This window comes from Gastrolobium bilobum, unplaced genomic scaffold (genome assembly GCF_033153095.1).
Source record: "Gastrolobium bilobum isolate Gb01-03AN ecotype WA unplaced genomic scaffold, APGP_CSIRO_Gbil_v1 utg17985, whole genome shotgun sequence".
In the NCBI taxonomy this organism is placed as follows: domain Eukaryota; kingdom Viridiplantae; phylum Streptophyta; class Magnoliopsida; order Fabales; family Fabaceae; genus Gastrolobium; species Gastrolobium bilobum.
The window spans coordinates 1-11,050 of record NW_026898171.1 but is presented as its reverse complement, the minus strand read 5'-3'; the positions used below and the strand labels follow the sequence as shown (position 1 = coordinate 11,050).

Sequence of the window (11,050 nt, the reverse complement as noted above, 5' to 3'; positions counted from 1 at the left end):
CGGGCTCCCCGTGAAGCCTCACAATCTCGCGAACATAAAGCTTGGCCAACTGCTCTGTAGTGAAGCTCACCTTCGCTGGAAGAAAATGGGCAGACTTCATCATTCTGTCCACAATGACCCAAATAGAGTCACAACCCGCCTGAGTCTTAGGCAATTCCACCACGAAGTCCATGGAAATACCTTCCCACTTCCACTGTGGTACTTCAAGAGGTTGAAGTTCACCAGACGGTCTCTGATATTCAATCTTCATCTTCTGGCAAACCAAACACTTGGACACAAAGACAACAACATCTTTCTTCATGCCCGACCACCAGAAGTTCTTCTTCAGGTCTTGATACATCTTAGTAGCACCAGGGTGGATAGAAAACTGACCCTTATGGCCTTCTGCCATAACTACTTCGGTCAACGGACCTCGAGGAACCACAATCCTCTGCTGAAACAAAAGCAATCCATCGTCGTTCCAAGACACACCGTCTTGGTTCTTCACATAATCCAGACACTCTCTCTGAACTTGTGCCTCTTTGATCTTTTCTTACAGCTCGTTCACAACATCTCCTGCTTCCATCTAGAGAAGTACACCCTCACGCGGAGCGGTCACTGCCAAGTTTTGAAACTTCTCAACCACATCGAAGTTACCAAGTAACAAACTGGATGAGCTACTGGATTTCCGACTCAAAGCATCAGCTACCAAATTGGCCTTGCCAGGATGATACCTCAGCTCGAAGTCGTAGTCCTTTATGAACTCCATCCATCTCCTCTGCCTCATGTTCAACTCCTTCTGGTCGAACAGGTACTTCAAACTCTTGTGGTCGCTGAACACCACAAACCTTAAACCAAAATGATAATGCCTCCAAATCTTGAAAGAAAACACAATAGCAGCCAACTCCAAGTCATGAGTAGGGTAGTTCTCCTCATGAGGCTTCAACTGCCTCGAAGCATAGGCAATCACTTTGCCCAACTGCATCAGCACACAACCTAGCCCCTTCCCGGAGACGTCGGTGTAAAGCTCAATCTCGAGCGCAGGATAAGGAAGGACCAACACAGGTGCAGTAGTCAGTCTCGCCTTCAACTCCTGAAAACATTCCTCACACTCGTGAGTCCACATAAACGAAGTCTCCTCCCGGGTAAGACGAGTCAATGGCAGAACCATGGTGGAGAATCCCTTGATAAACCTCCGGTAGTAACCTGCAAAACCCAGAAAGCTCCTCACTTCTGTAACTGTCTTGGGTCTCTCCCAATCCAGTACGGCCTCGATCTTGTTCGGATCCACTGCAACTCCTTCAGCAGAAATAACATGCCCAAGGAACTTCACAGACTTGAGCCAAAACTCACATTTGGAAGGCTTCGCATACAGCTTCTTTTCCTTCAGCACTTGCAGAACAGTTCTCAAATGCTCCACATGCTCCTCCTCCGTCTTGGAGTAAATCAAAATATCGTCAATGAAGACGATCAAAAACTGATCCAGGTACGGCTGGAAAATCCTGTTCATGTAATCTATGAACACAACTGGTGCATTGGTGAGTCCAAATGGAATCACCAAATACTCAAAATGACCGTATCTCGAACGAAATGCGGTCTTAGGGACATCCTCCGGCTTCACCCGAATCTGATGGTATCCGGACCGGAGATCAATCTTGGAATACACGCAAGCACCGCTGAGCTGATCCAACAGATCATTAATCCGAGGAAGGGGATACTTGTTCTTGATCGTCACCTTGTTCAGCTGCCTGTAGTCGGTGCACAATCGCATTGTCCCGTCCTTCTTCTTTACAAAGATGACCGATGCTCCCCAAGGAGACACACTCGGTCTAATGAAATCTTTCGCTGAAAGATCCTCAATATGCTTCTTCAGCTCTGCCAACTCCGGTGGCGACATCTGGTATGGAGCTAAAGAAATCGGCCCCACACCAGGCAACAGATCTATGGAGAACTCTATCTCCCTCTGTGGCGGAAACTCAGGAATCTCCTCAGGAAACACCTCGAGGAACTCCCTCACCACAGGAATGCCAGTGTTATCCTCCTGTGTCCCACTCACCAAACCTCCCAACATGACATAACCAAATGCCCCTGCTCTCAAGGCTTCTTAGCCTGCAGCAACAAAATGTACGGCGAGAAACTGGCTGTGGAATCACACGGAGACAACACCACACGCCTAGCCTGCAGCAACGAAATGTACGGCGAGGAACTGGCTGTGGAATCACACGGAGACAACCCTTAGTTCATCATGGTTTTTAGCAGGAATTAGGATCAAATTGTGTGATTAAATGATGAAAAACAAGGTTAATGTCCTAAGATGTCCTCAATTACAAGTTCAAGAGCTTTATTGGAAATTTGTATGATTCTTGTAGGAAAAGCAAGCTTGAAAGACAACTGGAGAAGGAAGAAGATTCTGGAGCTCAAGAGGAGAAAAATTGCCTAAGTGTTGAGCGCTAAAACGTACACACTGAGCGTTTTAGCGCCCTGTTACAGGAAGAGGCCAAAACTTGCTGGTGTTGAGCGCTAAAACGTCCACACTGAGCGTTTTAGCGCCCTGTTACAGGAAGAGGCCAAAACTTGCTGGTGATGAGCGCTAAAACGTCCACACAGAGCGTTTTAGCGCGCTGCTACACTAAGAAGATGGAAAATTGCTGGTCTTGGGCGCTAAAACGGCCTGCAATATGCGTTTTAGCGCCCTAAAGTGGAAAAAGATTCTGGTCTTCACCGCTAAAACGTCCAAATCAAACGTTTTAGCGTTGGAGTCAGTTAAAGTTAGTTGAGCATTCACCAAGTTTGGACGCTAAAACGGTCATTCCTTAACGTTTTAGCGTTGAAATCAGTTAAAAGCAGTTGAGCATACGTAAAGCATGGACGCTAAAACGGTCACTTATGGACGTTTTAGCGCCCACATCAGTTTTCTGTTTTTAATTGTAACACTATATAAGGCAAAGCCTTGACACTTAGATCAGAATCTGGGGGATCTGAACTCTCTCTCTCTCTTAAACTTAGTCTGACTTCTCTCTAAATTCTCTTAGTTTTAGTATTAGGATTTCCTTGTAATAGTTTGGAGATTGAAGACTTTCAACATGGAAATGAAGTTTGTTTCTTCTTCTCTTATTTATTCCTTAGTCATGTCTGAGTAGAGTCTGTGTAGTCTGAATGCAATGGAACTCCATGATAATATTATGTTGATTTGATTAATATGATGAAGTATTTTTCATGTGTTGATTTGAGATTTTCTGAGTTAATTATTTCTATCAAAGAAGTAGTATAGAACAGGGATGTTTATATGACTTCTGTATTTGATAATCTCAACATCAGAATTCTAGTACTCAAGGGATTGATGCTAGAATTCTGATGTAATCTTAAAACCTTAGTATTTCATGCAAGTATTAAGAAAGAGATCACCAAGGGATTGGGGTTTCTGATTAATGTATCTATCAGGGTAGTAAGGGATTACATCTTGATGATAAGTAAAAGGTTGATTAACATCACATGGAAAGGAATTCATCATACGATCAATTTTTATATGGGTTATCATGGAGGAAAGTTGTTTTCTGACTACTTGTTGTTTTTATTAATTCCTAATCCATATTTACTTTGTGTCAAATTACTTACAATCAATTTTCTGGTGACAAATTATTCATGATTTTTACAAACTCTTATTTGATTCAAATTAGTTTTCTATGGTATATTGGTGTTTGAACACAATTCCTCGTGGGAACGATCTTTACTCATCATTTTATTACTTGTACGATTAGTGCACTTGCTAAATGTCCAACATCCACACAGCTCAAGTCCAACACACAGCAGATCACAATCTGCTTTGGACCAATAATAAATCAATAAACATGCACCACACGCATATAATATTAAGACCACGCCTTCTCATTACGTTTTACGTCTTAAGGCTTCACATAAGCCATAAGCCCTTAATCACATGATTCTGACTTAGTTCATATAAAACATAAGTTCAACTTTATCAATCTAGGGTCCACAAACCCCCAATAGCCTACTGTACACACAACACAGCTACTGTTCTACGAAATCCCAGAATATCCAGATATTCCTCGGGAACATATCCGGATATCCAATAGGGTGCAGAAGGATCAGTTTGCTGGAACCAGTGCAGAGGACCCTTACTTGCACATAGAGAACTTCCTAATGTTGAGTGATACTGTGAAGATAAATGGTGTCACAAGAGATGCAATTCTGTTGAGACTATTCACTCATTCACTGACGGATGATGCAAGGAGATGGCTGCAATCATTGCCACAAGGAAGTATAACAACTTGGGATGATTTGCAAACCAAGTTCTTGCAAAGGTTTTTCTCAGCATCCAAGAGGGCCAAGTTGAAGGATGAGATTACAAGCTTTAAGCAGAAAGAGTCAGAATCTATTTATGAGGCTTGGGAGAGATTCAAGACTTTGTTGAGGAAATGTCCACAGCATGGAATTGAGGCATGGCAACAAGCAGCAATCTTCCTGCAAGGAATGACCACTAACACTAGAACCTTGGTGCATGCCACTGCTGGTGGATCATTGACTACCAAGACCCCTCAAGAAGCCTTGGATATCTTTGAGTCATTAGCATCTCAAGAATTTGATAATGACCCAGTGGTTGACAGAAGGACAGGAATTATCAGGTTGGATGGGTATGATGCTCTGTTGGCAAGGAATGATCAACTGATGCAGACACAGAGACAACAGCAGCAACAATTAGATACCCTTATTAAGCAACTCTCTTCATAAAAGGTAGCTTCTGTGGAAACAAAGAGTGTATGTGCTATCTGTGGCAAGGGCCATGTGACAGAGGAGTGTGATTATGGGGGATCATCAGAACAAGCAGAGGTGAATGGAGTGTGGTATGATCAGAATAATCAAAGGAACTACAACAATCAGGGAAAGAATGTTTATATGCCACCATGGAAAAACAAGAATCAACACCCAAGATTCAGCTATAGTTCCAACCATCAATTGAATCCACCATTACATCCTCCACCACCACATATGAAGGAGCAGTCAAGTGATCCTGCTGCATGGGAGAAAGCGTTTGCTTAGTTATCTAAGACAACTCAGGATTATATTCAGGGTTCTACTTCATTCAGGGAAGAGACAACTGCATTCATGCAGGAGACCAGAACTTCTTTCAAAAATCAGGAAGCATCAATCAGAAATTTGGAGACCCAGATTGGTCAATTATCAAGACAGATATCAGAGAGACCACAAGGGAAATTTCCAAGTGATACACTAGTGAATCCAAAGGAGCACTGTAAAGCAATTATGACAAGAAGTGGGTTGGTACTTCAACCAGGGAAAAAGAAGGTGGAAAATAAAAAGAATGAAGAAGAGGTTGTGGTTGAAGATGTAGTCTCTAATGATGAAGTAGAGAAAATGAGAAATGAGAAAAGTGAGAAGGAAGTAGTTGTTAGAGATGTTATAGTTAGAATTGACAAAGAAGAGGAAGGGAAGGACAATAAGAATGAAGGAGAGGTAGAAGTTGGTAAAAATGCTTCCCCACAAAAGATGATGAAGTGGGAAAAGAAGAAGATGGCTGACAAGAAAGAACAGCCAGTTAGTTTATCTCCCTATGCTAAAGTTCCCTACCCTCAGAGGTTGAAGCAAGAGATTCAGAAACAGCACTATGCAAGATTTCTGGATATCTTCAAAAATTTACAAATTAACATACCATTTTCTGAAGCACTGGAAAATATGCCTCACTATGCAAAATTCATGAAGGATCTTCTTACTAAGAAGAGGAAATTAACTGATGGTGAGACAGTGGCCCTAACAGCAGAGTGTAGTGCCCTAATCCAGAAGAAGCTTCCAACAAAAATGAAAGATCCAGGAAGCTTCAGTATCTCTATTGCTATAGGAGATGTGGAGGTGGGAAAGGCATTGTGTGATTTGGGAGCCAGTATAAACTTGATGCCGTTGACAGTATGTAGAGCTTTGGGAATTAACACTTTGAAGGAGACCAATCTTATTCTGCATCTTGCAGATAGATCTATCAAGAGGCCTGAAGGTGTGGTTGAAGATGTCTTGGTCAAGGTAGACAAGTTTATTTTTCCAGTGGATTTTGTGATTCTTGACATGGAGGAAGAGGATACAGAAAGTCCTTTATTGTTAGGAAGACCCTTTTTAGCAACTGCAAGATCTTTGATAGATGTTGAACAAGGAAAGTTGTTGCTAAGGGTGGATGAGGAAACAGTCACAATTGATGTATTTGAAACCATCAAGCATCCTGTTGATGTGGAGGATTGTTTTAGATTGGATGTGATACAGGAGGTTGTGGAAGAAGTGAATAAAAAAGAAGAATTCCCAGTTGAGGAACAAAGATCAGAAGAAGAGACAGGTACAGAGGATTACCAAGAAGAGCCAGAAGTGGAAGAGCTTGAGAAGAAGATTGATGACATTCCAAAAGGAGCACCTAAGGTAGAACTTAAAGAATTACCTTCACATTTGAAGTATGTGTTCCTTGGGGATGATCAAACATATCCAGCAATCATTAATGCAATGTTGTCTGATGAGGAAGAAGGGAAGTTGATTAAGGTACTCAAGAAGAATAAAATGGCTATTGGATGGCAGTTTTCAGATCTTAAGGGTATTAATCCTTCCTTTTGCACCCACAAAATATTGATGGAAGAAGAGGTCAAACCAGTAAGGCAACCACAGAGGAGACTCAACCCCACTATGAAGGAAGTAGTGAGGAAGGAGGTGGTGAAGTTGCTTGATGCTGGGATGATTTACCCAATTTCAGACAGTGCTTGGGTGAGTCCTGTGCAGACCGTGCCCAAGAAAGGGGGGATGACTGTAGTGAAAAATGAGAACAATGAGTTGATTCCCACAAGGACAATCACTGGCTGGAGAATGTGCATTGATTACCGGAGGCTGAATAAGGCAACCAGGAAGGATCATTTTCCACTTCCTTTCTTGGATCAGATGCTAGAGAGGTTGGCAGGACATGCTTTCTATTGCTTCTTGGACGGTTATTCAGGGTACAATCAGATAGCTGTGGCACCAGAGGATCAGGAGAAGACTGCTTTTACATGTCCATATGGAATATTCGCATACCGGAGGATGCCTTTCGGTTTATGCAATGCTCCTGCCACATTTCAAAGGTGCATGCTTTCCATTTTTTCTGATATGATAGAAGAATGCATTGAAATTTTTATGGATGATTTTTCTGTATTTGGTTCTGATTTTGATGTATGTCTAGGGAATTTAGATTCTGTTTTGAAAAGATGTCAAGACTGTAATTTGGTTTTGAACTGGGAGAAGTGTCACTTTATGGTGACAGAAGGTATAGTTCTTGGACACAAGGTGTCTAGGAATGGAATTGAGGTGGACAGGGCAAAAATTTCTGTGATAGAGAAACTTCCTCCACCTGTAAATGTTAAGGGTGTGAGGAGGAGTCTTGGTCATGCAGGATTTTATAGGCGGTTCATAAAAGATTTTTCAAAAATTGCTAAGCCCTTATGCAAGTTATTAGTTAAGGACCAAGAATTCCTGTTTGATGATGAATGTTTGCATGCATTTCATGTTTTAAAAGAAAAGTTGACCACTGCACCTATCATGATGGCACCTGATTTTTCATTACCATTTGAATTAATGTGTGATGCCAGTGACTATGCCGTAGGAGTGGTATTGGGCCAAAGAGTGAATAAATTGTTGCATGTCATTTACTATGCCAGTAAGATCTTAAATGATGCACAAAAGAATTATGCTACTACAGAAAAAGAATTACTGGCTATTGTGTATGCATTTGACAAATTCAGGCCATATCTGTTAGGATCAAAAGTTATTGTTTACACTGACCATGCAGCTTTAAAGTATTTGTTAAGCAAGCAGGATGCTAAACCCAGATTGCTCCGCTGGTTGTTACTGTTGCAAGAGTTTGAGGTAGAAATCAAGGACAAAAAGGGAGTTGAAAATTTGGTGGCTGATCACTTATCCAGGATTACAGAAAAAGAGCTTCAAGAAGGACCGGAAGTAGTGATCAGAGAAGAGTTTCCTGATGAACATGTTTTGGCAATATGTGCTGTAACAGAGATGGTTGGGGATAAAGTCTTATCTATCAGTACCCCACCATGGTTTGCTGATTTTGCCAACAATAAAGCTGCTGGATTGATGCCTAAGGATTTAACATGGCAACAGAGGAAGAAATTTCTGCATGATGTTAAGAGGTATATTTGGGATGAGCCATATCTTTTCTATAGATGTTCAGATAGTGTGATCCGACGGTGTATTCCAGAGGAAGAACAGAAGGATGTGTTGTGGCATTGTCATGGTTCTGCATATGGTGGACATTTTGCAGGTGAGAGAACTGCAGCAAAAGTATTGATGAGTGGCTTCTACTGGCCCACTTTATACAAGGATGCAAAGAAGTTTGTGGAGGCATGTGACAACTGTCAGAGAACTGGGAATATTTCTAGGCGACATGAAATGCCGTTGAACAATATCCAGGAAGTGGAGATCTTTGATGTTTGGGGTATGGATTTTATGGGACCTTTCCCTTCTTCCTACTCTAACAAGTATATATTGGTGGCAGTTGATTATGTTTCCAAATGGGTTGAGGCTATAGCTACACCAACCAATGATTCCAGGGTGGTGATTGCTTTTCTGAGAAAGAATATATTTTCAAGATTTGGAGTCCCTAGAGCTATCATTAGTGATGGGGGCACTCATTTTGATAATAGGATGGTGGAGTATGCCTTGGCTAAGTATGGAGTGAGGCACAAAATAAGCACTCCATATCACCCACAGACTTGTGGTCAGGTTGAGATTTCCAACAGGGAATTGAAGAGAATATTGGAGAAGACTGTTGGGAATGCTAGGACCCAGTGGTCCAAGAAACTTGATGACACCTTATGGGCATATAGGACCGCTTTCAAAACTCCTATTGGGATGTCTCCATTTCAGTTGCTGTTTGGAAAAGCATGCCATTTGCCAGTTGGATTGGAGCACAAGGCTTTGTGGGCTGTGAGATATCTGAATTTTGATTCCAAAGCAGCGGGACAGAAAAGATTATTACAACTGGATGAATTGGATGAGTTTCGTTTGTCTGCTTATGAAAGTGCCAGTTTGTATAAGGAAAAGACAAAGCTATGGCATGATAGGAAGATCACACCTAGAGACTTCAAGGTGGGGGATCAAGTACTTCTGTTCAATTCCAGGTTGAAGCTGTTTCCAGGGAAGTTAAAGTCTAGATGGTCTGGACCGTTTGTGGTAAAAGATATGAAACCATATGGGGCTGTAGAAATCAGTTCTTTAGTGGGAGGCAACCCACTGTACTAGGTATGTAATTCCATGTTCATACCAGTGTGACCGTTTTAGCGCCCGTCCAGTTTTTACACACGTTTAAGGCCTAGCGCTAAAACGCTCAGTGTGACCGTTTTAGCGCCCGTCCAGTTTTTACAAACGCTCAGTGTGACCGTTTTAGCGCCCAGGCCCTGTTTCATACAAAATTGAGGGTCTACATTATGGCATTGTGGGGTTGTAATTCATCCATGTTTTGATCCAAATTCCCCACTACAAGAGTTCTAAATCTGGGAATTGTGGAATTGGATTCATGATATGTAATTGTTTGACATTTGGACTGATTTTCTCTTGTTGTGTAGGCACAATGTCTTCTCCTTCTCAACCAGCTCCTGCTACAAAAGGGAAAAAGAGATATAAGAAGAGAGCCCGAGTGAATCAAGGAGGAGATACTGAAGCTGAGCCTACCCCACAGTTTGATGCTCACTTTTGGAAAAGTGAGGAACATGAGAGACGTCATACTGACAAGACTTCCAAGAGGCCATTTGTGAGAGAAAGAAAATTTGTTCTAGAACATGATGAATATCCTCAGTTTCAGTCTCAGCTGAAGACCAGGGATTGGGCAACTTTTGGAAGAATATTGGGTGATAGCAGTCCTAACATAGCAAGGGAATTCTTTGCTAATGCATTTAATGGAGATCAAGGAGGCCAGAGGACCTTCACTAGCTGGGTGAGGGGAAAGAAAGTGAAGTATGATGCTCACACCATCCAAAAGCTGCTGAAGATAAGGTTCTGTGACTATATCCACAATGCCAGTTGTGAGTTCAGGAGAAACTGGCAGAATATTGAAATTCCACCAAGGAGGAGTGACCCAAACTTTGAAACCTGGACCAAGATGGGGGCAGCTGAGCCTATTTTGCAGACTATAGCCAAACCTGGTGAAACTTGGGAGTTAACCAAGGATAAGGTTGCTCCTAAGTTGATTTGGTTGAGGCATTTAAATGGTGAGGCTAGAGTCTGGTTTCACTTTGTAATCTCAAATGTCATGCCCTCTTCCAACCAGGCAGAGGTTATCCTGAAGAGAGCTGTCCTGATTCACACTATCATGACAAAGGCGAAGGTGGAACTTCCTATTCTCCTTCAGGACAGCATTTATGATATGGCTCACTCTGACAGTGACTCTGCTGCTTTGGGTCACTGTTCCTTGATTCAGTTGCTTTGTCAGAAAGCTGGTGTAGATGTTACTGATAATGGGGCACCAACTAAATTGCACCATACAATTGATGCCGCAATGATAACAAAGCAATTGAAGATATTCTGATGAGGAGGAAGCCTTTGAGTCAATGGCCCGGACTCATTATGCTGATCATGTGGATGGAGCTGCGCCTGCTGATGGTGCTACATCTTCCCATGCTGCACCCACTCCAGAGAGACAGCCTGGTGTTGATGCTACTACCACAGAGACCACTGCTGCTGCTGCTGCTGATACTGGTGCTATGGATGAGGACAGGGGTATTGATCCTGAGTACAACCCCTTGCCTACTGCTGATCCAGGCTCATATTTGGTGTTTAGTGATGATGAAGAGTCTACTGACTAGACTTCTCATTTTGTTTTTATACATTTTCTGTTTTTATGGTTTTATTTTGGATATTTTTAGTTACTTGTGGTATTATTTTAATTTTGTATATTTGTTAGTACATTGAGATTCTCTGTTTGAATGATGCACTTTTGAAATAGTACTGATGCTATTTGTTGATATGTGAATGTGTTTCAGAATTTGTCAACTGCTTTTTAGATTTAAATTAGTTGCTGGGG

The 11,050-nt window shown here is 41.9% G+C and overlaps 1 non-coding gene across 1 annotated transcript; it reads right to left on the bottom strand.

The window, feature by feature from the left end:
- Positions 1-4,326: 4,326 nt before the first annotated feature.
- Positions 4,327-4,433, bottom strand: LOC133313541 (small nucleolar RNA R71). The gene has a single exon (XR_009751828.1). It is a non-coding gene; the product is annotated as a small nucleolar RNA R71 (small nucleolar RNA).
- Positions 4,434-11,050: the final 6,617 nt, after the last annotated feature.